This window comes from Choloepus didactylus, chromosome 19 (genome assembly GCF_015220235.1).
Source record: "Choloepus didactylus isolate mChoDid1 chromosome 19, mChoDid1.pri, whole genome shotgun sequence".
NCBI classification, from domain to species: Eukaryota; Metazoa; Chordata; class Mammalia; order Pilosa; family Megalonychidae; genus Choloepus; species Choloepus didactylus.
The window spans coordinates 62,085,370-62,108,232 of NC_051325.1; the positions used below are offsets into that span (position 1 = coordinate 62,085,370).

General features: G+C 51.8%; 1 protein-coding gene across 4 annotated transcripts in view; it reads left to right on the forward strand.

The window, feature by feature from the left end:
- Positions 1 to 22,863, forward strand: part of PHACTR3 (phosphatase and actin regulator 3) — a 237,698-nt gene that overhangs the window by 38,527 nt on the left and 176,308 nt on the right. Inside the window, exon 1 of one of the 4 annotated variants that reach the window (XM_037811592.1) lies at positions 13,576 to 13,851. The exons of the other annotated variants lie outside the window; for them this stretch is intronic. The gene's annotated coding sequence lies outside the window, so the exon portion shown is untranslated. Of the gene's footprint in view, positions 1 to 13,575; positions 13,852 to 22,863 lie in introns of those variants that run through there. 4 annotated transcript variants of the gene reach the window in all.

Genomic DNA, 22,863 nt, shown 5'->3' on the forward strand with positions numbered 1-22,863 from the left:
TCGAGTATATTTAGAATTCTATTCATGGCCCCCACCTAAAGCTGAACTTAAGATGAAGAGAAATCATCTGTAGGAGCTCTTGGCTGCTTGGGAGGAACCTGGCAATGTCTTCTGGGGCCTCTTCTCTTATGAACTTGCCCAATTTCAATTTCCCAAGTTATCCTAACTTGCCTCCTTTTACCCCAAAGTTAGACTGAGCAGGCCAGGCCAGACAGACAGCCCCCCGGTCACCGGCTGAGTTTCGAGGCATGCATGTTTTCTTTGTAAAACTGTCTTGTCTGATTTGAATGACAAGTTGGGGCTGTTTGGCTTTTGCACCCTGCGTACCCTGAGACACGCTGGGCAGGTGCTGGCTTTCAGGTGAGGTTCTCCTGCCTGCTGCTGACTGACTCGGGGTCTGCGTTGCATCTGTGGCCGTGAACTTCCTGGTTTGCGGTGACGGACGTGAGGATTTCTGTCCTTGGAGCCCACGAGCAGGCTGTTAGGGCTCACACTGTGAGGGTCTCGGGCTGCTCCCGTAGGGGTCCGTGCCTCCAAGGTACTAGGGTTGGGCCAGATTGCAAAGGGCATCCAGCCCAGGAGTCCAGAGCCAGGCACGAGCTCCGCTGTCTGCCGCGGGGAGTTTAAAAATGAAGTCGATCCGAGCCCTCCCTCCAGGACTTGTGATTGCAGCCGTTCAACAAGTATTTATTGGTGCCTGTTACGTGCCCGGCAGTGTCTGGGGAGCTGGGCTACAGCAGTGAATACTGCCATATCCCTGTCTTTGTGGTGTGAATATTCTAGGGGACGAGGGGAAACAGACAATAAAGAAGATTCAGAGATGCTGGTGGGGAGTTATCAGCGCTCTGAAACGCACGTGGTGGGCTGCGCAGGAGTAAGGCGGCAGCGAGGGGCCCGGCTTGTGAGTACATTGGAGAAGAGCAGTTTGGGCTGAGGCATGGCCCGTGCGGAGACCCCGAGGTAGGTTTGTGCCTCTGTCCGAGGAACGAGGAAGCCAGTGAGGCTGAAGCCAGTGAGTGACGGGGAGAGGATGCTGCGGCCGACGAGTCCAAGCGGCAGCTGGGAGCCCGGGGCCTGGATTTCAGAGCTGACCCCTGAAACAGGTCTCTGGCTGCAGTGTAAGGACTAGACTGAGCAGGGCATTTATCAGAGGGAGGTTACGGTGGCCGGAGCAGGCTGTTTACAGCAGGTGTCTCTGGGGCCTGTGTCACATCCCCTTGGGCCACCTCTGCGTCCCTCCTCGGCTGTGGTCCCGACTCATCCAGTGTGGCGGCCGTGTCGGACGTGCTGGACGAGGACAGTCCAGCCCACAGGGGCCGTGGTTACAGTTTCAGGAATGTCAGGTCCTGGTGGACGCCCGTTGGTAGCTTGAGATTGGCTGTGGTGGGAACATTTATACCACGGGAATTGGTGGACGCTGCATAGGGGCTCCCCGCCGCCCCCCAGGGGGTTGGTAGACACTTACCAGCACCCCACACCCAGGGCCACCCCCAGTCGCTGCTGGGTCCCCCTGGACCCTCTCCTTGCTGCAGAAGTGCAGACAGAACGACAGGGGAGTTAATACCCGGGGGACCAACCCCACCCAGCAGGAGGGCCTTCGGGGTGGCTCTGAGTGCCCCGCAGACCCTGCCCCCTACTGCAGCTTGTGCTAGGAGTGCCCCTGCTCCCCCACACCCCGCTCTCCTGCCTGTCCCCAAGCCCACCTCCAGCTCTGCTCTCAGGGGAAACCAAACCAAGACAGTGGCAGGGCTGGGGGGCGAGAGGGGCCCCTGGCTGGGTGGGCTCCAGGGGCTTGCTGAGGGCTCAGGCCTTTGGGGTGAGATGGGGAAGGGTCCAGGTGGGCCCCGAGGGGTTTGGCCTGAGCACCCGGACTGTGCTGGGGGCAGGCTGTGGGATGAGCGGGCGGAGGTGGGAGCCAATCAGTCACCTGTTCGGTTCTGGCAGGTTCTGTTTGAGAGGCCGGCAGGGACCCAGGAGGGAATGGTGCCTGGAGTCGGGGAGAGGTGTGGGGCTCGGAGATCCGTTTCTGGGACCGGATGACACCGATTAGGTCAGCCGATTGGATGATAGTGATCACACAGCAGGCCCTTCAGGAGCTCCCAGGCGGCCCAGCTGTGCTCTCCTGTTTACAAGACACTGCTCTGCTCACCTACCTGCCCTCCTTCCCTCCCTCCCTCCATTCCTACTTAGCTGTCTATATCCGTCTGTCTGTCTGCTTTCCTTGTCCCCTCGTGCCTTTATCTTTCTCTCTGTATCTATCTATCTGGGCAGAGGTTCCTTCCTTCCATCTGCTCTTTAGCACCCCTGCCAAGTTAGAGTCTTGTCCCTGCTTGAATGCCCCAAGTGATGGGGAGGTCCTTACCTTGCAAGGATTCTGCCTAGAAGTTCCCAACTCGTCTGACCACTTCAGAGCACTGTCTTCTGGGGACCATGTTTCCCTCCCATTTCCTCCTCCTGAGATTTATTTACACTCGCCACTTGCCAGGAGAGGGGCACTTAGGAGTTTAGAGCTGTGCGCGCTCCCTGGCAGGGCCAGCCCCAGCATGCTGGGGAAGAATGGGACCAGTCATGGCGCCGGAGGCACCCCCAGCTCAGCTGGTGCTCCCCGCCGCCCGGCTCCCGGGCAAAGGCGGCTTTGTGCCCCTCGAGGACAAGGCCCGCCATTGAGGCCAGAGGACGCTGCGGAGGGGCGAGCGATGGCTGGAAACTAGAATCAGGCGTTTCACAGAGAGCATCCGCGCCGAGGCTCCACAGACGAGCTTCTGAGTGGGGCTCCCGGGCTGCAGCTTTGAGCAGCGGACACGTGCAAAGGCAGCCGCTCGCTTCCGGGGCGCAGAGGAGCCCCTCTTCCCCTGGGTTCCGTTTGACAAAGTTCACACAAGCACAAAGCACGTTCTTTTCCTCCTGGCACCTCGCGGGCCTGGGACACCTGCCTGTTGGTGCCTGAATGTGCCAGAGATTCCCCCGAAATCCTGCTCAGACGGGCCCCGAGGAGGCTGGGTTTGAGGAAGACGGGAGAGCGTGTTAAGACCAAAGATTTCGAGTCGTGGAGCCAGGAAGACGAGCGACAGATGTGCGACTTCACTTAAGACTTTTTATAGGTTTTAAAAATGTTTTATATTGAAAGAATTTGAGACTCACATAAAAGTTGCAAAAATAACGGGGAGAGTTTCCCCAGCTTCTCCCAATGATAACATCTTCCCCGATCAAGGATCAAGGATCAGGTACACCGATCAACACCAGGAAACTGACACTGGCACAACTCCCTTAGCGAACCTGAAGGCCTTGTGGAATTTTGCCAGTTTTTACTTACACCCGTTTACGTTCTGGGTGTGTAGTTGTGTGAACATTTCTCCCCTGGATGGATTTGTGTAACTGCCACCACGAGCAGGTGACACTCAACGTATAAAGTCGCCCAGTTTTAGGGGATGCGACGGAGGTCTGTGGGGCAGTTGGGGCAGCCCTGTGTGCACCCTGCTGTTTTTCTCAAGTTGTACCCCCCCCCCCATGCTCCAGGGGTGACTACCTCTTCTTGGCTCCCCTCACCACAGCCCCTACTTTGTCCCTCTGAGCCTGGAACCTCTGCTCTCCCCTGTCATGGAACAGGTTCTGGGGCTGCCCCAGGGAGGCTCCTCTTTGTTCTTATCCCCCCAACACCTCCTCCACTCCAAGGGGAGGGGTGGCTGGCTCCCTCCTCCTCTAGCACCTCCCCCGTCTGCTAGGGCCCCCTCGTTTGCATCCCCAGGCTCCCTTTCTCCCTCCTTGTCCTCTGGATAGAGACAAGCTCAGGATTCCACCCTCCACCCCCTGCAAAATGAGCTGTGACTGCGCTGGCTTCCCTGCCACCCAGCCTCCGGCCCCAGTGCGCCCCTCGAAAGCAGCTCACTCGGGTTGTGGTTGCCAGCTACAGGCCGCCCCACTCAGACGGCGAACAGCAAAGGCCCTGGCGTGTGCTCCCTTGGCTTCAGGCCTGGTGGGATCCACGCGTTCAAGCTGCGCCCTTGGGACTCCGTCCCCTGCACCCCTCCCTGTTCGTCTGGGTTGGGTCCCTTCCCTGGCAGCCCGGCTCCCCACGGTGGCTCTGGGGGCAGCTCCCCCTGTAGTTTAGCGATCTCTGCTCTCTGTCAAAAGGAAGGTCCCCAGGGAGGCCGAGAAGGGTGTGGAGCTGAGGGGGTCACATTGCTGGGGCATGGTCCCCCCCGCCCCTGGTACCCCAGTGGGTCAGCTCCCTCCAGGCTCCAGGACTGAGGATGGGGGTGGTGGTCCCCAAACCAGCACTGGATGCTGCTAGATGCAGGGGAGTGGGGATGGGACAGGCGGGAACATGGCCCCTGGAGCAGGGGCGAGCTTCCGAGGCGAGTGCCCTTGGCCTCTGCTCCGAGGGGCTTCTCCGCGGCTCTGCTGGTTGCAGGGCTCCCGCTGCCGGCTGCCCCCGTCTCCTCGAGGGTCTCCTGGCTTCTGGGTGAGACTCTCCCCTCCGCTTCCTGGGCTCCTCTCTTCTGTTTTCTCTCCACTCATCACTGCTGGACGTTCTAGCATCCTGCTTTTTTCTTTCATTGTGCTTTTGCACTGGAATTCATCCGTAATTTTAAGGTCATTTGTTTGATATTTCTGTCTCCCTCCACCTCCACCCCAGTTTTGAGCCCTAGGAGAGAAGAGACCCCTTTTGACTTGTCCCAGGACAGCAGCTGGGACACTGTTTTCAAATAGCTTTGTTGCCTGGGGCCCCTCTGTTTTCGGTTTACTTTAGTTGTTACGATGGTTCTCACCTCACAGGTTGTTGTGATAATTACAGGAAACAGCTTCTGGGAAAGCACTTAGTGCCTACTCCTGGTAAGAGCTTCCTGCTACTATAAGGGAGCCCTGGGCGGATGCCTGGGCTCGAGTCTACCCTTCCCACCCTGGCCAGGCAAGCTCATCAACACCTCAGTGCCCCGGTTTCCTCCTCTGTAAAGCTGGATAGCGGTGCTGCCGCCCCATAGGAGCTATTAGCAAAACTTGCAAGGCACCTGGCTCTAGTAACCCTGTAGAAGCATCAGTGTCACGTGTAACACAAATGCCATGTCTCTGGAGCTGTTTGCTTAGAAGCAAGTTGATCATGTCCTTCAAGAAATGACCAATGTGTGTGGGATCTGGGTCCCATTTCTCCAGTTCTCGGTAACCCACAGATTAACCCCATCTCAGCCCAGGTGTCCCAGGTGGGATCGGCCGTCACCTCCCGGCCATGCATCTCCCGGTTCATGCCAGTGTGCGTTACCACCAACCCAGCGGGTGGTCGTTGGTGCCACCCGCTCTCCGGGCTCCCTGAGCCTTGCCCAGCCCCCGAGGTCTTTGCCGAGTGAGGTCCGGGGCTCCAGGCTCCTGCAGTGAACTGCAGAGGGGCATGTCGGTGGGCAGCTCAGAAAATCGGTTAGTCCTTGTGATTCTGGGTGAACTTTTCAAAAATGCAAAAATAAGAGAAAATCCTCTCAATTCCAAATTGTCCTTAAAACAGTCCCAGTGGGTGACACCGGATGCAGGCCCCACTTGTCAAGACAAGTACCATGGATTTCCGCTTTTGCACCTCTGGCTGGCTAGTCATTAGCAGGAAGCACCCAGCTCCGGTGTCGGGGTGTGATGAAATGGGCCACAGCGGGTTGCAGACCAAGAGATGTACGCAGCTAGAGGAAAGAAGATGTGTTTGTGTAGTATTTAAAAACCCTGGGCCGTGGTTTAAAACCCGGCTACAAATCGCCCCCAAGTGGGCAGGTTCCGACGGCCACTTTCCAGCTGACCGGCTCGTGGGGCAGTTTTAGGAGGCAAGTAGACCATCATAATACAAATTTGTATGTTTGTCTAGCTTTTTATTAGAAAATACTGTTTCTATTTATGATAGATGCCATATTTTCCTTTAAAACCTACTTAGGTAAACATTTAAAACTGTATCGATAGACTAGAGAGTAGGTGAAGTCCTCGAGTGAAGTTTGGGAGACGTTGGGTGTGCGTCAGGTGACGAAGCACCTGTCTGGAGGAAGCACCGTTTGAGGCTCAGAGGGGGCAGGGAGGAGGAGGTGGTCACAGCCCTGGTGCACCCCAAGGAGCTTGGGGTCTGCAAGAGGGAAGAGGAATTACACAGGCTATTGCAGGGTTGCTGAGTGTGCCAGGGAAACCGCGGCTCTCTGTGGGGTTTGGGGCCGGGTGGGGGGATTTGGCAGAAGGTTCGTGATGGAGAGGGGTGGATCTGTGGGGGTTCTGAGGTGAGGGGGCCCCCGCGTGGACGTTGACCCCTGGTATGGGCTTTGTGCCTCCTGTGCTGGTTTGGGTATATTATGTCCCCCAAAACGCCATTGTCTTTGATGCAGTCTTGTGTGGGCAGAAAACGTATTGGTGTTGATTGGGTTGGAGACTTTTAATTGGATGTTTCCATGGAGATGTGATCACTCAACTGTGGGTGAGATCTTTCATTGGATGGTTTCCATGGAGGTGTGGCCCCGCCCATTCAGCGTGGGCCTTGATTAGTTTACTGGGGCACTATATAAGCTAAGAAGGAGCGAGCTTGCTACAGCCAAGAGGGACACTTGGAAGAATGCACAGGAGCTGAGAGAGGAGCTGCAGACGAGAGACAGTTTGAAGATGGCCGTTGAAAGCAGACTCTTGCTCCAGAGAAGCTAAGAGAGGACAAACACCCCAAGAGCAGCTGAGAGTGACATTTTTGAGGAACTACAGCCTAGAGAGGAATGTCCTGGGAGAAAGCCATTTTGAAACCAGAATTCCAGAGCAGACGGCAACCACGTGCCTTCCCAGCTAACAGGTTTTCTGGACACCATTGGCCATCCTCCAGTGGGTACCCGATTGCTGATGACTTACCTTGGACACTTTATGGCCTTAAGACTGTAACTTTGTAACCAAATAAACCCCCTTTGTAAAAGCCGATCCATTTCTGGTGTTTTGCATCCTGGCAGCATTTGCAAAGTAGAACACCTGCTCCCCACTATTGTTGAGTAGAAGTCAGGGCAGGGGCTAAGAGCCATAGTAGCAGTGACATCTGTGCAGGCCAGCGTGGTTTTAGTCTCCACGTCTGGGGCAAATGGCTGTGCTCTGAGACCCTCTGCTGGCACAGTTAGCGAGAAGAGGTCCTGGAATAAAGCCAGTCCAGGGCTTCTCAAACTTTTATGTGCACACCCACTGTAGTGTGCAAACAGGTCACCTGGGGATCTTGTGAGGGCTGGAGGGGCCTAAGAGCCTGCATTTCTGAGAAGCCCCCAGGAGCTGCAGATGCTCAGATGCCCCTTTTCTCCTGTCCCCCAAACCAAGGACCAGGAAGCTTGCTCACCCCCTTTCACCCACGAGGAGGGGAAGAAGTTTGCCAAGCCGTGACCTGGGTCCTCGGGTGGCTCTGGAGGGGCCACTGGGGGGGGGTCACCTTGTTCCAGTAGGGGCAACTCAGCCAAGAAAGGAAGAGTGGGCAACAGTGCCGCCTCTTAGATTTTGGCCAAATAGGGATGTTTTGAAACAAAAAAGGACAGTGGTGAAGAAAAAACAAAACATCCATCTAATCACACCATTGTTTCCTAAAAGAAATGGGATTTCAGACCCAGAGAGTTGAACTGTGCGGCCGATAGGGGATGGTCCTCTAAGGTGCCCCGCACCAGCCTCGGGGAGGCCCCTCGGCCCCTCCTCGGGTCAGCAGGCTGCGGGGCTGTGACAGGCGGGGGTCCCACAGTCCTCCACGGTGTCCGTGCCCACAGAAGCCCCTGTGTGGTAGAGTTGAGCTCCTGCCTCTTGGCAGTGGCCTGGGCTGAGCAGAGACTTCCTCCCGTGTTTCCCACCTCCCAGCCTTCTTCCTTGGGTGCACCGAGGGGAGGGGGCTGCAGGGGTTCTGGCCCCTCACAGACCTGGGCCAGCCATGGGCTAGCCTGGCCCTGGTTTCTGGGGTTCCATCTGGATGCTTTGGGGTTCGCGGCCCAAGTTGGTGGAGGTCCACAGCGCCCCCTCCTTTCCCCCCCAGGTGGGCTCCCTACTATTGGGGTGACTTTCCCTCGAGGAAGCACACCCCCCTGCCATCCCAGCCCGTGTGGAATGCACTGTCACCCGCCCGGCAAAGTATGTGTTTGACCCACTCCCCCCACAGCTCTGCCTCCCCGCGCCCATGTGATGGCTTTTCGGATGGACACGTGCCTTAGGTTTGACCACAAGAGCCTGTTCCAGGCTTACCTGGAGCTTTGGAAAGAGATGTTTTCTTTCTTCTGGGAGGCCACTCGCTGAGCGGGTGGGACAGAAGCCTAGAACGACGGCGGTCATTTCCCTGGCCGCGGTGGGCCTGCCCACGAGTAGGCCCCACACAAAGAAAGCTGAGCAAGGGGAAAACGAGGGTTGAGTTCCCGGGGGCACACCGGGGCCCCGGACCCAGTTGTGTGTGAAGCTCTGCCTGACTTCCCACCTAGACACTGTTCCCTCTGGGCTCCGGCTGGTGTGGACTGGGCGTCGGTCGTTGCCACTCAGAGCCCTGATGATCACGGGCTCAGCGGGAAGGAGTGACTTTACCCGGATCGCAGGGCCCATGAAGGTCCGGGAAGTAGTCCACACCCTCTCCCATGTCCGCCACTCCCCTGCTGCCAAGCCCATCTTCCCTGTCAGTCTTCTGGGTAGCTACTGGGAAGTTCCAGAAAGTTCCAGAAGGTTTTCCAATGTAGATTGTCCATGGGGCTGTGTAGGAGTTGAAGGGGAGATGAGGGGAGACTTCAGTCAGCGGCTTCTGCCGGCGGGAGGATGTGGGCTCCTGAGCACTGAGTGATGCTGAGGATTAAGGCTTTTTTTTCCCCACAAAAGTCAGGGTTTGCAGATAGGGGTTCATTTACTTCGACCCATTTATATTGCCTCAGTTTGCATGTCACAGGTGGCTGTATAATTCACTGTAAAAGGTATTTTCAGGAGCAGCTAATGAGATATTTAATTTTAATAATGAAGCACCCATGCCCACAATTTATTACCTCTTGTGGCTTTGGAGTCCTGCTCTTTGAATGGGGTAATAGTATCGAGGTTAACGAGAAGTTCTTACAAAACCAAAGACTTTGTAATAGATTAACTAATGGGTTTTAACTTAATTACCATTTTGAATTTTACAAAGAATATTTTCTCCCAAACCACTCAACCATAGAAAGTTATTGGGAAACATCTAATTTTTATGTTAATTCTTTCCTAATGCCCTTATTATTCCATGGCACTTCAGAGTTTTTGATCTTCATTTTATCGCCTGTGCAATACATACAATGGATTCAGACTTTATGCAGCTTCTGGAAGGTGTTGAGACAGGCAGTATTTTAATGCTCTAGAGGCCAGATGTGTTTTTTATTTCCTTCCCTCACAGCCTCAGAGGTCGGGCTGGCCTGGCTTTGAATCCCAGCTCGCCAATTGGATTGGTTACTTCACCTCCTGGCCTCAGTTTCCCCATGTGTAAAATGGGGGTGATGATGATATTTCCCTGGTTGGGAAAAGTGCAGGGAAAGCCCCCATGTGGTCATGGGCTAAGACTGTGACTATTAGAAATGATACCGATATTAAGATTTGCTAGAGCAGAGCTCTGCAGACTGTGGGCCCTGAGCCAGACCAACTCCGGCCCCTCCTGTTCTGTATATAAAGTTCTATTGATACACAGCCACGCTCCTTCATTTCCGTATTGTCCATGGCTGCTTTCACATTGTCAGGCAGACATGAATAGTTGCAAAGCTTCAAGTATTTACTACGTGGCCCGTTACAGAAAGAGTTTGCTAACTCCTGCACTTCTCATGCTTTCATCTTCTCTGGTGACACTTCAGAGCGCTCACGCTAGACCTGCGTTTTCTGATAGAACGCTCTGCGATGATGACAGTGCTCTGCTTCCGTGCTGCCCGCGGTGGCGGCCGCTGGCCACGGGTGGCTGGTGGTCACTTGAAATGTGGCTAGGGCAACTGAGCAACTGAGTTTTCTGTTTTATCTGGTGTTAGTACGTTTGATATTTAACTAGCCTCATGGGACTGGTGGCTGCCGCCTTGGAGAGAGGCCCCGTGTCTCAGAGGGTGGAACCCACTGCCCTGAGTGTGCTCACCGTTCTAGAATCGCAGATGGAGGGGCTGACCTTTGGCTGAAACAGGAAGGAGAGTGGAAGTCTGTCTACCTTTTATTTCCTTACATTTTTGCTTATTAAAAAGATTTTTTCATTACAAAAATTTGGGAAATATTTGCCAAACTTAGACATGACTGAAGGTAAAAAATTAATCTCTAATCCCATGACCTCGAGATGGATCCCTGTAAATGTTTCACTGTGTGCGCTGGCGTTATTTTTATGTATTTATAAACCACAGAAGAGAGGAATCATCGTGTTCACTGGTGTCTGACCCGACGTCCCACGCGACAGATGACCCCTCGGTGCTCTGCATAGTCATGATTAATGGCTGTGGGGGTCTGTGTGAAGTGGCTGGCAGCCTTTCCGGTTGGTTCTTTGGGCTCCTTACAGTTGGGCTGTAATCGTATGACGATGAGTGTCTTGTAAAGTGTCTTTGTGCTTTTCATGTCTGTACGGTGTCGTCACGCCATCCTCCTAAAATATTTTATCAGTTTATCTTCCTGCAAAAGTGTTAGAAGTTGCAAATTCCTCACACATTGGTTGACAGTGGTTCTTGCCAGTGTCAGTCTGATGGTGACAAATGATTTGTCTGTATTTGTATCACTTTAATTTTGAGTGGGCCGGGCCCCAGAAGTCACCATTCAGAAAAATCTCAGCTCCTTTCTCTTTCTCCCTTTAGTCTGAGTTGGGCCAGTGGTTGTGAATCAGTTTCTGTGTCTTTGGGAGGTTGGAGGGGGCATGGAGCAGGTCTGGAGAAAGCGGTGTTCATAGCAGCTAGTATTTAATAGGGGCCTGCCGTGTGCCTCGCAGGTTTCCGCCCATTTGATCCTCAAAGCCGCTTTCCAGATGAGGAAACTGTGAGCTCCCTCAGGTCTTTGATGGTGAGAGACATAGCCTCGATGTGAGTGCAGCAACTGACATCTGCGCTCACACTCCCTGGCAGCAGGCAGGGGGAGGCCCGAGGTGGGCCAGACCTGCCTGGAACTGGGCTCCACTTCTGGAAAACTCTGCAGCTCGCGCGTGGCGGTCAGGATACTTACCTTGTGGGGTGTTCTCATCCTTAAATGTGTGTAGGGGCCCTGGTATCATTCCTTGTACCCTGTTGATGCTATGCTGAAAAAACAGGATGATCGGTAGAAAGCATCTAGAACACAGTAGCTTCATGAGCATTAGCTATTATTTATTTTGTTGACAGGTGACAGTGTATATACCTCTATGTGCCATAACATCATAATGGTGACAACTTTGCCCATCCAAGGGGCAGTTAAAAACCACAGACCTTTGATCCAAGGTGGCCAGCAGAATTCTGGATGGATCCAGACAAGAACAGCACCGTGCTCCCCAGACAGCTCACTGCCCACGCCCCTGGGGGCTGGTCCACTGTCTTCCCTGCTTGTCACACCTTGCAGGTTGGCAGGTACATTCGGTGTGTGGGGGTCGTGGTGATGCACCTGTCCTATCAGAGGGAGGACGTGGAGTGGCTGGAACCAGACCCATTGGGTTCTCAGTGTCCCCCCATGGGGTCTGCCCGGCCCTGTCCAGGTGACATTTCTGGTGGAGACTTTTCCCCCAGGTCCAGCCTGGCCATTCTGTTGCAGGCCACAGATGGCAGAACCAGGTGGGTACGTCCTCCGGAGACCCTCATTCCCAGTCCAGCCGGGCGTCCCACCCTTCCCGGGGTTACGGACTTGGCCAGACCGTGAAACCATGGTGCCTCTTTTGTACCAAGGTCACTGCTGGTGAAAATGCCATGGTTCACTCCCCCTTGGACATTCTTGTCCGTAACGGGCCTGTCTCTCCCAGGAACAGGTTCCTTAGTGGTGGACCCCGCCAGCACCTCCTGACGGTCCCTGCCTCCTCCCCACCAGCATGCCCAGCGCAGTGTTTGAAACGATATGAAACGATGCTTAAAATGCAACAAGCAACAGCAAAACAAACAAAGTGGAACAACAGGCATCATTTTGCAGACCCCTCCTCTGTGTGGTGGTTGTTTCGGGTGTGTTTTTCTTCCCTGTGGTGAAGGTGCTAGAAGGTGGGCCAGTGATGGTTCTGGGACGACAGCTGCCATCTGTCCCAGTGACAGCTCGTGGCTTCAGGCACCAGGCTCTGCTTGCTTTACCACCCCGGAACCTCAGGACGGCTCTGGAAGACACTGCTCTATTACCCCATTCTCCTGATGAGGAAACTGAGGCCCAGGGACCTGAGGCTGCGCACCTGCAGTCCCGTAGCAGGAGGGCAGCAGAGCCAGCATCTGGATCCAGGCCACTTGGGCTCAGACCCAAACTCTTAGACCCAGGGCTGGATTAAGTGCCGCCTGGGGTCCCTGGGCCCCCTCCCAGTCTCCATACCAGATGGGGTCCTCTGGTGTAAGCCCTTTTAGCATCTTGAATTTCTCCTTTGTGGCACTTACCCAAACTGTCATCAGATTGTTTTTTGGGGTACTTATTATGTGAGTACTTAGTACCTGAGTACTTGGATACTTAGTACTCCTACCTGGGGCAACCCGTGGGCCCTGTGAGGACACTGTCAGTGTCGGCTTGTTCCCTGTCCCAGCGCCTGGACAGTGCCTCTCAGCCAGTGGGCTCGGAGCGAGCTGGATGGACAGGTGCTGAAGTAGGAGACACAAGCCTGCCGTGGACCGCTGCTGCAGTGGGGGCAGTTTCACCTTTTGTAGTCGGTGCCTGGACCAAGGTGCACGTAGAAGAAGGGCTTAAACGTCTGTCCGTCCTCTGCTTTCGGCTGAGGTGCCTGCAGGGATGAGGCCTGGGCTGGGCAGTTTCCACTGGTCACACGTAAAGCCCCACAGGGCAGAGGCCTGTTGCTGGCCTCCAGCCAACTGAGTCTCTCAACCTGACCCTCATCCTCTCCCCTGTGCCTCTCCTGGGTGGTGGTTGAAAGGAAAATAGTCACAAAGCCGGCTTTAAGGATCTTGGGAAGCAGCCACAGAGAGTCTCAGCATTATAAAGACTTTGGTTTGAATCCCTGCTCTGCCACTTAGTAGCTGTGTGGCTTTGGATAAGTTACTTCACCTCTCTGAGCCTCAGTTGCCGCATCACAAGGCCAACCTGCAGTAAAGCATTGGTGCCCAGTAGGCGTTAATTTCCCCTCTCTCACTTTCTATTTTTATTCTCTTCACTTCCTTTTTCTTAGTCTTTTCCATTTCTTGGAAGAGATATTCTGTACTAGAATTCAATTTCTAGCAGTACCCTCTCTTTCCTCTTCCCTATCCTCCGTGAGAATGAATAAAAAAAAAAAGAAGGCTTTGCACCTGGCTGTGGTGCTCCTGAAGCTGAGAGAGGTTCTCCCGACCCCGGGTTTTCTGAACGAAGTTTTCTGAGCAGAGTTCCCACGGAGCAGTGGAAGCAGGGGTCCTGGGTGGGGAGTGTGCCGGGCTGGAGCCTGTGGGTTCACACCAGGACAGGGAGCAGGGCGGAGGGATTGGTAGCTGGAGTCTGGACTCAGACCCACTTGGCTCAGATCCGGGGCTGCCCACACCAGCTGAGCGAACTTGGGGAAGTTCTCTACCCGCCTTTAGCACCAGGCTTGGAGGGCTGGTGGGATCGAGTGCAGCAAGTGTGGAAAATGTTTTTCTCTGGCCGAGGACTCAGTACCTGTCAGCTCCTGATGCTATGACCCGTGTTCAAGGGACCGTTTGTCTGGTGGGGCCGGGCCCCGTGCTAGGAGGACTCCCCGGAGAGCCTGGCTGGCTTCTGGCTGGGCGCTGAGCGAGGGTGGAGGATGCAGCGGCTCCGGGACCCCAAGCAGCCACGGTGAGACTTGTCCCTTGGTGCCAGCCTTGGCGTCGGAGGCTTGGGGACGGGTGGGGAGTGCGGCCACCTCCTGTCCCGCCTGCGGAGGGCGCTGCCGCTCAGCCCAGCCGGCCGTGGTCAGGCGGGAATACGGCTCAGGGTGCCAGCTCTTCGGTTTTCAGGAGAACCTGAAAGTCTGGATTTTCATGTGAAATGTCTTGGCTTTTAGGAACTGTCTGCTTTCAGTTCACATTTTGGAAAAATGCTCTGCAGACCAAACAGTGTGTTACTCGACCTAGCATTGTAAAGGCAGAGATGAGAATACAAATGGCACGTTGGATGAGAGCATGAAATGAAAATGTGAATTCTAGAGTGATGTGGGCATCAAACCAGGAGAGAGATGTGGGGAGAAGATGCGTCTTGTTTCCAGGGAGAGATGATGTGGATGAGTGTGGGGCAGTGGGAAGCTTCCCCCAGTCGTCGGAGAAGGGCGGAGAGCTCTGGGTCCGGGAGGTTGCAGATGTCGTGAACGGTGAGGAGGGTGCTGACAAATGCACTTGTCAGCGCAAAGGGATCAGAGCTGTGCCTTTGGAAATCACACACCGGACTTACAGGGCAGAAACCTGGGACAGCAGAGTGGGGACCCGGGACACACAGTACATAGTGGTGCTTTGTTGTTCTGTTACAGGATCCCTGCCTCCTCCCTCCCCCCCTCCTCCTCTTCTCATCCCCTCTCTCCCTCTATGTATGTGTATATAGGTGTGTCTGCATGTGTGCATGTGCACACGTGTGTGTGTGTGCAGACACACATGTATAGTCAAGGATGACTCGCAACCTTGAGGTAGAGATTAATTCTGACCTGGTGGTTTTAAATATCTCTGTGTACAAATAGTGCAGCAAAGATGCCCCCATCCCATTTTATTAATTACTCTTATTAGCTGTTTAAAATCAATTAAACATCACAAGCCCCAGTTCCTCTCACTGAAAATCAGGTCCTTTAGGAAACCTGTGCATCAGAGCGAAGGCAGACAAACCGGGCTCTGGGCGACAACCTCACCCTCTGGTTGGCGGCAGCCATGGGCCGGCTGATGTCTGAGTGTTAGGAAGACAGCCTTTCTGGAAAGATCCAGAATCTGTGAAGTGGTGTGAGTTAGCCAGAAGGAGGGGGTTAGACCCGGGCGAGCATGCAACCCAGGTTCTTCTTTCCCCTGCTTCCTGGATCTTTTGGTGTTTTCTGTTATTCTGTTATTTGGGCTGAGGCTTCTTTGTCTGCTTGTTGCTGTATGAGATAACTCTGTGGTGGGGTTTGGGCTGCGTGTCTTTTTGGGTCCTTCTTGGACTGTTTTTTTAGACCATGTTCCTAGAAGCAGGATCTGTTGATCAAGGGGAAGGGATGCTGGGAGAGAGAGAGAGAGAGACAGACAGACAGACAGAGACAGAGACAGAGACAGAGAGAGAGAGAGAGAGGTGTCTGGTGGCCTCACACGGCCTGAGAAGGTGGGGGTCTGGGGGTGAGGTGAGGACGTGCCTGGCGCTGGGCCGCAGCCCCCGTGCACATTAAGGGAAGGTCCCCCTTCCTCCTTCGTAGTCTTCCTGTCTGTGGGGACTCTCTCTCCTTGAGTTCCTGTCTCTTCATGTTTGCTTCAACGGCAAAACGTGGGGGGATTTGACACACAGAATGCTCTGTTTTTATTATTATTTTAAGCATCTTGACTAGAAACCATCACCTCCACTTTGCCTCTCACTCCATTTCGTACATTTTTTGGATAACTCTGAACCAAAGTGCACACTTGTTCCAAGAGAAGAGACATTTGCATTGATCTTCACAGGATAATGAGAGTCTAAAATTAGAAGGCAAACACGCATGTGAAGGTGCATCTAACTGAAACGCCGGTGGGAGAGCGAGCTGCTCGGCCAGGCGGGGCCCGCACACCTGAGAGGCGCTCTCGGGCAGAGCCGCTGCTGACGGGTCCTTCTCCTTTGCCTAAAAATACCTGGTTCCACAGGAAAAGTGCCAGGGGCTGGGGTGGGGTGTGGGAACCTCTGGTGACACCTTCCAGGGTCCTAGTTTGAAGACCCCGTGGGAGGAGCTCGGAGGCAGGTGTCAGCTCCGTTTCCCGTTGCATTTTGCGTTTTGATCCTTGTTAGCTTTCCTGGCTGTACTCGAGGAAAGAGAGTGGCTCAGCGGCTCAGGGTTTGCGCAGCGTCTCCTTCCTTGACAGCCTGTGAGGTTCTAGAGCAGTTCTGTCTGTTTGTCCTGCAGATATGTACTGGTGGCACTAAAGGTCAGGGATAGAGTGGAGGGCAAAGTAGACAGGGCTGCTGCTCACGGTCCAGCGGGAGGGAAAGGCTCAGGTTCTTTAAGGCGGCATGTATAAAATGCCTACTGTGCACCCCGCACAGAGCAGGGCCAAGGTGCCCCGAGGTCACTGCCTCTGCAGAGCCTGCCACGAGGAGCGGCCCCTGCTAATGTGGAAAATGGAGTGAAGTTCCCTGGCGTTGGGAGAAGCAGGTGTGTGCGTGCGTGCGTGTGTGTGTGTGTGTGTGTGTGTTGTATTTTTAGGTGGAAAAACTGTTTTGAATGAATTTCTATGTCGTGATGTAAAACACAGTGGACAGTGGCTGGGACATCATTTTGTTCTGTCTCGATGTTACCTTCTCTAGTCCTAGCCCCTGCCTGGTGTGCTCCCCTCTTCCCCCCACTAAATCGAAAGCTCCCAAAGGGCGGGAACTGTGCCTTTGTCCCCAGCTCTTGACTCCTGGGTCTAGCCCAGGCCCTGGCATTTCATAACGTGATAAATACGTGTTGACCAAGCGAATGCTCGAATGTGACTTTACAGGGGAGGAGCTGCCTGTGGGTGGCTGGGTGCCAGGGGCGTGTCTGCGGAACGGGTCTCAGCCCGGGCAGGGGGGCCTCAGGAGCTTTCCTGCACCCAGGCCACGGAGCACCCTTCATGGCCCCAGCCGCCTGCACCTCCCTGTCGTGTCACCTTCCCCACCTGGAGTTGCAGGTCTGTTGGCGGGTTGTCCGTCACCCACTGACTCTTTGTCCATGTGTGCGTCCGTAACGGCCGGGCTGTCGGGGCTCAGTATTCTTAGAATGGGAAAATTCCTACGGTAGACCGGGGGAGGGAGGGGTCAGGGGAAGGGGGAGGGGAGGGAGGGGGAGGAAAGGAGGGGGAGAGGGAGGGAAGGAGGGGAAGGGAAGGAGGGGATAGGGGGAGGGAGGGAGATGGAGGGGGAGAGAAGGAGGAGAGAAGGAGGGAAGGAGGAGAGAAGGAAGGGGAGGGAAGGAGGGATGGGGGAGGGAGGGAGATGGAGGGGGAAGGAGGGGGAGGGGGAGGAAAGGAGGGGGAGGGGGAGGGAAGGAGGAGAGAAGGAGGGGGACGGAAGGAGGGGAGGGAGGAGGGGGAGAGGGAAGGAGGGGGAGGGGGTGGAAGGAGGGGAGGGGGAGGAGGAGAGAAGGAAGGGGAGGGAAGGAGGGGGGAGGAGGAGGAGGGGAGGGAAGGAGAGGGGAGGAGGAGGAGGGGGGAGCCCTCTGTGGCTCTCTGCTCTGCCTGCCTCCATGGTCTTGGGCGCTGCCCCCGGCCCCTCACCCACATCTCAGCGCACACGACCCTCTGTGGCCACCCTGGCCAAGGTGGGGCTCCTCTTCAGGCGTGCCCCCCTTCATCCTGCTCCTCTTTCCTTGCAGCACTTGCCACCGCCTGGAAGTGTATTATTTATGAACAAATAAACAGTGTTCTGTCGATGACATGTAATGTAAGTTGATATAGCAATGTGCGACCATGTGTGTGCCACGTCCGTCTGTCCCACCGGGATGTCGTTTTCATGAGCGCCATCCTCCCCAGCGCCTGGCCCGTAGGGGAGGCTGATAAATAGTGAGTTAATGGAAGAGTTTCTTTTTTTCCCTCCTCCTTCCTGCGCCGAGAGCCTCTGCCCACTGCCACCATGGCTCAGCCCCCCAGGAGGCCCTGCAGGCCCGGGATGAGCTGCCCGGGAAACCTGGGGCGCGGGGAGGGCGGCGGGTGGCTCCCCGGTCCCTGGGGCAGCTCAAGGGTGTTAGCGCAGTTTCCTCGGAGAACACTCGTCGTGTCCCCGAACAGAGCCTTGTGACCTGGAGGGAGAGGCGGTTTCTGAGCCTGCGGTGAGCTGGGGTGGCTCGTGGGGTCCCGGGGCACCTCTGGGAGTCGCGCTCCTGCCTCTTTGTATCCCAGCGGCAAGCGTTTACCTGCTGAACAAGGAACCTTTAAAAAAAATCAGGTCTTCCTGGGTGGTAAAACACGTTTTTTAAAAAACTGCATTTTCTTTCTTTCTTTTTTTTGTAGCTTCTAATATAATATTATTTTTTAATTTTTAAAAAAGTAAATTTTCTCATTAGAGCAGCTGTAGGTTCACAGAAAAAAATTGCATTTTCTTAAAACGGCTCGTGGTGGCTTTAAAATAGCAGCAAGCAAATCTATCTGCTGGATTGCAGTGGTTCTCTGTGTTTTTAGTTTTCCCTCGAAGGCCGGTTCCTTCACGTGTGATGTGTGTGGCATATCCTCGCATTAACCTGGGCGACGTGAAGCGAGGTTTCCCTCTGGGTCTTTCCTGCAGACCTGTCTGGCCTGGCAGGGCGCGGGGCCTGGTGGGAGCTCCGAGTGAGTTCGTTCGTCCAGCACCCACCTCCCGAGGCCCCGGGACTGACACCGGGGTGGGCTTGGCCGTGAGGGAGGCTCCCCGGGTCCTGCCTCTGAGCTGGGGCCGATGGAACAGCAGGATCAGTAGGTTCAGGGGAAGGGAGGAGCTGGGAAGAGCTTCCAGGGGTGGAAACTGCGTGCAAAGTGCAAAAGTGTTCTGAAGCAGAGGACAGTGTGCAGGGTGCTGGGGAGCACTCGAGTGGCTCCGAGTGAGGCCATCTGGCTGCAGCAGGAATCCTAGTGATTCCTTAGCCAGCAAGAGGATGTCTTGAGTCTGGTTTATCCTGGAGACCAGGAGTGGGAGGTGGGGAGAAGTCGTTGAGTGAGTTGACATTCTGGGGCTGATGATGTACCATTAGTTTCCTTCCTGGGAACAAGTCTTTGTTGACCTTGGTGCTTAACCTTGGGCTTGCCCTCTCCGTAGCTCACCAGCATCCATCACTGTCATGTCCTTTTGGTGCTAATTAAAGAGGACACATTTGGATTAGGAAAATGATGGATTGGGTCAGTGTGACTCAACATGGGGATGAGGGAGGAGAGAGAAGCTCTCTTAGAGAAACCCTGTCAGCAAAAGGGTATGGCGATGACTTGGTGACTGCCTCCCAGAAGAGAGAGACCTCATGTCCCCTGTTTGGAAACACCTTTGTTTCAGTTATGAGAATTGAAGTGTAGACATCAGAACTTCAGTTTCCCTTGGTCCATCCAGCACGGCATCATTGACTTCCGAGTATGATAGAGAGTCAAATGATTTTTCCCCAGAGTCAGTGTGCTGGGTAATTGTTTACTTGAGTTAATTTTTGAATTTTCTTTTTATGACTTGGCCCCACATAAAAAAGGCTAAGGGAGTGAGATTTTATGGCAAGCATATTGAAAAGCAAATAGCAACTAACTCATCTATGAAATTGTTATAAGAGAAGTTATTACGATAATGGTTAGGGAATAACAACTCTATTAAATGCTTTATAGTTATAGAGGTTTTGGCCAAGTTATAGAAATGTAGTTTTCTTAAAAAAGATTTTCGAAGCACACATTTTGATCTGCTTGCTATTATCCACAGTCATATTTATTGATGAAGTAAATTCAACAAAGAGTTAATTAATTGCAGCAATCCCATGTTTTTTTTCTTTAAATATGCATTTGTGTGCTGTAAACTAGGGACTAAATTATACTAGGTGGATTCTGGGTAATATAATGGATATCTGGGATTTTATTGAGTTCCCATCTATTTTTATTTAGGTCTGAAGAACTTTGTACCTTAACCTATTAATAAAAAGCGTCATCCTGCCAGAGGCTTATTTAGAAATGCTTGTTCCAATTAAGAACTCAGATGCCAATACAGATATCTTATTTTGAAGACTTTTTATCAATTCATGGCTCAATAATTTAGAGACTTTTTTTCTTGATAATTCTCAGTATCCATGATAAATATAGAGTGTGCCTTCCATGTAAAATACAGGTTGTACCCAGTCACCTGATCAGAGTTTACCTTCACATGTTTAAAATTGAAAAAAAAAAACTTCATAGTGTGGTTTCCCATGTCATATGCAGTGATATGCTTTTACAAATTAGCTTTTATTTGACTGACTTTAGTTATTTTAGAAACATTGTATATTTGCTACTTGGTAGATTTCTAACTTTTCTGATGTTGAAAATCAAGTGGTATTTTTCTATGTATTTTCCTGTTTTTTTCCCAAGGTCAAAGGGAAATCTGTCAAAATATAGATGAATAATTTATAGAAGTGCACCTATTTATTTTTATGGCCATGGAAATAGATATAAAGGGACCTGTGAAGGATTTTCTTTAGGTAAATGAATGTAAAAAATTCAGACTATAAAGAATGAAATACTGGACTCTGGTTACAGAAGAATATTCAGAGCATAATATAAAGTGTGGGGATTTTTCTTTGTGTTTTCTAAGAAAGGGTTCTTAGTAATCTGTGTTTCTGCTGTGAAATTTTTTACATCAGCAGAACCATCAATTCAAAACAAATCAGGGTTCTGCCTGACAATACTTGCAGTTTTTCTAAAATTAATAAGGTATGGGCCTGAGATTAACACAAAGATTCTAAGTGCCTCAGGATGAGAATAAATATTTAAAACTGTCTTCTGTCTTTATGTTATGTTGTTTGTTCCTATGGAAAACTATTGTTTTAAAAAGCCCGGTGAAAGTAAAATTTCCCATTAACGAAAGACCTGGTTGTTTAAAAATTTATCCCACTCACTGCAAATGAAAATGAGATCCTGTTTCCACCCACCAGATGGGCAAAAGTCAAAAACAATGGCAGGTGTTGGTGAAATGCGGGGAAAGGGAACTTTTTTGCCCGGCTGCGGTTGGTGTAAACTGGAACGACCACTTTGGGAGCTCCATGGTGCAACTCTGTGTGCAGACGCTGGGACCGGGCAGCTCCCGCCAGGCCTTGGCCCCGGGGGACACGTCCCTGTGAGGAGCAGAACCTTTACCCAGGGACGGTCCCCACCACATTGTCCAGGAGCAAAAATCCCTGAAATCACCACCCTGGCTGGGGGTGTGGAGGGGTCCCTGAGGATACCCCAGGGGTTCAACTTGATGATGTGATTCTTCTGTTTACAAAGAAAACCCATCAGAAGCAAATGTGTCAAAACGTTAATTGTTGTTGATTCTGGCCATTACATACGTGCATGTTTATTTTCTGTTTTTTTTTTTTTGTTTTTAATGGTTCAGTAGAAGTCTACCATTCAGACTATGTCTTCTGAAGTAGTGGAAATTTTAATATCAGAAACTAGAATAAAGCCAGCCACTGATGTATGTAGTAAATTATGAACTATTGCCTCTATAGTTAGTTGCCAAGGTGTCCTGCCATCGTGTACTCATTAATAAAAACATGAAAATAGGAAGATTTTAAAAATTAAAACACTGTATTATAGTGCCAATACAAACTAGCCATAGAAACTGTGTGGAAGGAAATTTGGAAATATTTAGCAAAACTGCATATACAGGTACCCCTTGACCCAGTAATGCCACTTCTAGGGATCCAAAAATATCCTGGCAAAAATGGCACCCACAAGGCTGGGCCTTTTGTTATTTGTTGCCAAATATTGGCAACAAGGCACATATTAATGAATTGTGGATTGGTTGGATAAATAGTAGTTTCTCCCAAGGGAGTATTAGCTGGATATAAGAAGGAATAGGGGAGAGTGCTCCATTGTAAAGTGCCCTCCAGGATATGTCACTAAGTCAAAGAAATCAAGATACAGAACAGTGTTTATAGTATACTACCTTTTATGTAAGAAACAGGGAGGAGAAGTGTGTGTGTGTGTGTGCGTAAGGATAAACAAAACTGAGAAAAATGGTTGCCTAAAGGGGAAGTGTCTAAAGTATAAAAGTGAGACGTCTGTAAAAGTACTTTATGTAATTTTGCATTTTGAAACGTATTTTACATATTCAGAATATTCTATTGGAAGGAAAAATGGATCCTGATAATTGTAAGCAGATGGAAGCAATGGAACCTAACTGGATTCAAGTTGGTGGCTTAACCACAGAAAAAATAGTTTCTTCAAGTGACTTTAAAACCTAATACTTGACAGTACATCCTTAGTGGGGTATAATCTAAGGGCACACATGCTTATACAAATGCAAAGAAATAATAAACTGCATTTAGGTGTCTTATTGTTAGCGTAATACTGATATTGTTACTTTGAAATTATTAGATATAATTTTAGAGAAGGCGAGTAGTAAGTTAATGTTTCAGAAAGAAGACTCTTAGCATAACAGAAAAGAGATAATATTTAGTATTTTTAAAGTTACTTCAAATCCTGTAATCTTAAATTTGAATTAGAAATATCAATATGAACTCATGATTTCCTTTGCCCTTAAAAATATGTACTTCACAGCTCTGTGCACTGAAAATACTTCGAGGCAATGAACACCCCGGGGCATTGAACACCCCCACTGCCCAGATTTTGCCCTCTAAATGCCACTTCCAATTAAAAGGAAGCAGAGTTCCCTGGAGAAATGACTAATTCCTGGTCTGGACAATTTACCATGCCAGAAAGCAAGGAGGCTAACAAAGATTACTTGGGTCATGTCAAAAGAATATAGGAGTTAAACTGAATGGGTTTCTGCTGGCTGAGATGAGCTCTTTGCTCAAAGAGAATAACAACTGGAATTGATCAGAATACATCAATATTATAAAAATCCATGAATTCCCAATGATTCTCCAGAAAAAATAATTGGACACCATAGTATGTTGTTTGGGACATTATTCTGAAAATTTCTAATTACAGGGAAAGGATCAAATATTTACTCTGCCTTCCTGGGTGAGTCATATTTCAGGGTAACCTAATAGTTGATGAGGGGAAGTTCTTATTTATT